Raw genomic sequence first — 4,421 nt, 5'->3', positions numbered from 1 at the left:
TGTGTCTCAACCAGGCATCCATTTTTGGGAGGGAAAATCCCGTTATAACAGATCCTAAATACAGGTCAAGTTGTGCATTACTCTTTTGCCAAATCAGCAGCTCATTGTGGGATTTCTTTGTTGCGTAGGAGAACAAAGTGTAATCATGGTTCTCTTCAGAGGCTGCTCTGAGGCAGACAGTAAAGGCAGTCAAATCAGAGAAATCAGCTGCATTCAACTTGACGAAGCTGGTGGCTGTTTTGGTTGGGAATATCACTGATTTCTGCATCAATCCTGTAAAATATGAAGTTTGAATGTTAAATCTCTGTTTTAAATTGTACCTTTGTCATCGGCGATGGAGCACAGGATAACTAGAGAGCAGATTTCTGCAAAATGATTTTTTCTTGAATTCTGAGAGACAGGGCAGGAGTTTCAGAAGTGCATTCTGCAGAACCTTCCCTTCAGCCCGTTTCTAGTTTACAAGGAAGGCAGCATTGCTGAAATTGTTCTGGTAAATTAGCCAGAACTGTTAGAGCAAGTCATGGAACACTTTGGAAGCAGAGATTACTGCATCCCAAGGGTTAACAGGATGCAGATCATTGCATAGAAATGGAGGTTGTTGTTACTCCCCCAGAGGAGAGTAGGTCAGGAAATGAAAGGCAAATTCTGGAATGGTCAGAGAGAGCAGGTATGGACATCATGTGCTAAATGGCCACTATCCATGCAGTATCCTACAGTGCAGATAAATGCACATTGCAAGCACTACCAGTAGAAACCTCAATGACTTTTAGCCACAATGTTGTGCGTTAGGTACAAGGAGAGATTGGACGAACTGGGGTTGTTTTCACTGGAGCATTGAAGGTCAAGTGACAAACTGATAGAAGCACAAAATGACGGGGAGCATAGTTAAGGTAGAATGTCTTTACTTGGAAATGACAAGTACCAGAGGGCACAGGTTTAAAGTGGGACGGAGAAAGTTTAAAGAAGACAAGGCCAAGTGCAGACTCCGCCAACGCACCCGTTCCTACCCATAACCCCCACGGGAGGGGTGGTCCTCCAACTCAAACCGTTCCCGAATGTAAGATTCCAGCCCTCCCCTTGCCTTCCTCAACAGTGATCTTTCAACAAAATTGCAATTGCACCTGCCCTGTGTGTTGCAATAGTAATTCGCCATCCCCCTGCTAGTCTGGCCATTGTGACGTCATCAGTTGAAGCTATTCGGTTTGAGATTAAAGGTATTTTGATTTTATTAAACTTTAATAAGTAATACGTCAAGAAATAAAGCATAAAATGTTTATTAAAAGTGATCTCTGCCTCAAGGGGAAAAATGTGAATCAGAATACGTAACAATCTTGTGAAAGTTGTCATTTTTAAAGTTTAATCGCGGATAACGTGTCAAATATCCGATGAGGTGAGGCAGGTCTCTGCTAGCTGAGCGATTGTGACATCATCATTTGAAGCTGGTGGTTTTAATTTTAAAGACTTTTGTCATTTTTAGAATTTTAATCAGTAATGAGTCGAGAATAAATCGAGAAATAAAGCATGAATTGTTCAGATAAGGCGATCCCAGGCTCGACGGGCAAAATGTCAACCGGTATATGTAAAAATGTAATCATTACTGCATAATGTATTGGGGAAGATGTAAAGATAACCACATATACACCCACATATAAACAGTAACAAGATCAGAGTTTTAATAAGTACTAGACCAAGTGCAGACCCGTTGGGTCTGTTCCCCCAACTTGCGGTTGTGGGGGGGGAGGCGGCATGCAGCATCACACACACTAACTATCCCCCCCACCCCCTCCCCCCCCCCCTGCACTCATGCTAATTACACACCTTGATTATTATTAATTTGCTCCTTTTATCCCATAACCACCCTATCTACTGACGTATATACCCCAGAGAGAGAGAGAGCGTGCTGAGAGGGGTGTGATGTGAGGGAGAGAGGTGGGGAGCAGGGAAGGGGAGGGAGGGAGGGAGGGTGGAGGGAAGGGGGTAGGGGTGTGTGGAGGGGAGGGGGTTTAGGGGAAGGACGGTGGGGGTGGGGGTGGAGGGGAGGAGGGGGAGAAAAAGAGGGGAGAGGGAGAGAGAGAGGGGGGAGAGGAGAGGTGGGGCAGAGGAGAGGGGGGGCAGAGGAGAGGGGGGGCAGAGAAGGGCGGGAGAGGAGAGGGGGGAGAGAGGAGAGGGGGAGAGAGGAGAGGGGGGAGAGGAGAGAGGAGGGGGGAGAGGAGGGGGGAGAGAGAGGAGAGGGGGGAGAGGAGAGGGGGGAGAGGAGAGGGGGGAGGAGAGGGGGGGAGGAGAGGGGGAGGGGATGGAGGGGAGGAGGGGAGAGAGAGAAAGGGGGAGAGAGGGGGGAAGGCGGAAGGAGAGAGGGGGAGGTGAGAGGGGGAGGGGGGGAGGGGAGAGGAGAGCGGGAGAGAGGAGAGGGGGGAGAGGAGACGGGAGAGGGGAGAGGAGAGGGGGGTGAGGAGGGGGGGAGAGGGGATGGGGAGGGGAGAGAGAGAGAGGGGGAGGAGAGAGGGGGAGGAGAGAGGGAGGGGGAGGAGAGAGGGATGGGGAGGAGAGAGGGGGCAGAGAGGGGGAGGAGAGAGGGGGAGGAGAGGGGGAGAGAGAGCGTGCTGAGAGGGGGTGAGGTGAGGGGAGGGGGAGAGGTGGGGAGCAGGGAGGGGGAGGCAGGGTGGAGGGAAGGGGGTAGTGGTGTGTGGAGAGGTGGGGGGTTTAGGGGAGGGATGGTGGGGAGAGAGTGAGAGATAGAAAGGGAGAGACGGGGGGGTGGGGGAGAAAGAGAGAGGGATAGGGAGAGAGGTGGTGAGAGAGAGGAGTGGAGAGAGAAAGAGAGTGACTTTTTACTTCAACCCAAACCCCCCAAACAATAATTTGCAGGCAGTGCTTTTTTACTTCAAACTAACCATCTTTTCATTTTCAAACCACATTAAGGGTACTCACAGCTGCGTAGGCATTTGTTCAGTGTCATTCAGAGCTCAGAGTGACCTCCATCTTGATGAGAGACTGATTGAAGCACACCACTTCCTGGATTTATAGTCCCATCCCCTCTCTCCAGCAGGGGCAGCAGAGAGAATGGGGAATTTTGTAAAAACATTAATATCTGTCATTTTTCATCGACGGGAAAAATCCTCAGCACACATGCGGCGGATGGGGGCTCTGAGCAAGGTGGCCAAAAATGACGGTGGTAGGTGGCGGCGTTCTCTCGGAAATCGCAGCACAGACGGCCAAAAGCGGTCAAGAACAGAGATTTAGTAATATAGATATGATTATGTGAAAGGCAAGTGTTTGCTTACAGGTGCCTGGAGCACACTGCCATGTTGGTGGTGGAAGCTTTTACATTAGCAGTGTAGAGGAGGCATTTACACAGACACATGAACATGCAGGAAGAGAAGGGTACAGACCATGTGCAGAGAGATGGGATTAGTTCAGACCAATATCATGGTCAGCACAGCATGGTGGGCTGAAGGGCCCATTCCTGTGCTGTACCATGTTCTATCCCTCCACTACCTTCACCAGAACATGCTCCATTTACTAAAGGTATAATTTGCCGACCAGGGTAAGCTAGAATTATTCAGTACCTGTCCTAACATGCACCATGTCTGATGTTTTCCCTCAGGAACCCCTCACACCAGAACAAGTGCTAACCTGCACTGTCTGATCCTGACAGGTAAATGCACAGCACAAGCACAATTGTAACAAAGGGCTTCATCCTGTCTCTGACCTGTTGAAACAAAGAATCCCCCATTCATTTCATTTAATTTGGTGTCAATCCATTGAAACTGAGAACCAGCAGCCAGTCCCGTGTGTCAGCAACACACAAACAACCCCTCTGGTGCTCACTGTGTCTGTCTCCAACAAGACAGTTTCACCTCAGGTGGGTCCAATACCCTGGGCACAAGCTGCTGCAATTTATATCCTGCTGAAGCTAGTCACTGCCAATCGCAGGAAGGAACTGAGGGGGTGGAGCAAACTCTGCTGCCGCCCAATACTCTGGAGCAGGAGATTATCAAGAATGTTTTCTTGTCATATGTCCCAGATAGATCAATGCCATTTTTACTTGCAGCAGCACAAAGTATATGTAAACAACAGTGCACTGTAAGCAATATAATAAATGAGAAAGACAAGTTCAGTGTGTATATATATATACACTTATTCACACATACACACAAATGTATATACATACATATATATATATATACTCACACACCACACATGTGTACACATAAAAAACAAACAACAGCAGTGCAGTACTGACAATGATAGTAATTCAATAATTGTAATTCAGAGCTTAATGGCGGTTGTACCGTTTAATAGCCTGATGGAACTGTTCCTGAACTTGGACGTTACAGTTTTCAGGCTCCTTTATCTTCTTCCCGGATGAAATGAGTGTGTGGCCAGGGTGGTGTTGGTCTCTGACGATGCTGGCTGCCTTT

At 48.5% G+C, this 4,421-nt stretch overlaps 1 long non-coding RNA gene across 1 annotated transcript; it reads right to left on the bottom strand.

Annotated features, from left to right (window-relative positions):
- Window positions 1–242: 242 nt before the first annotated feature.
- LOC116988645 lies at window positions 243–3,962 on the bottom strand. The gene is made up of 3 exons (XR_004416008.1): window positions 3,829–3,962; window positions 3,634–3,709; window positions 243–273 (listed from the first exon to the last, which is right to left on the bottom strand). It is a non-coding gene; the product is annotated as an uncharacterized LOC116988645 (long non-coding RNA).
- Window positions 3,963–4,421: the final 459 nt, after the last annotated feature.

Source organism: Amblyraja radiata, chromosome 27 (assembly GCF_010909765.2).
Source record: "Amblyraja radiata isolate CabotCenter1 chromosome 27, sAmbRad1.1.pri, whole genome shotgun sequence".
NCBI lineage: Eukaryota > Metazoa > Chordata > Chondrichthyes > Rajiformes > Rajidae > Amblyraja > Amblyraja radiata.
This window is presented reverse-complemented; position numbering and strand designations above follow the sequence as displayed.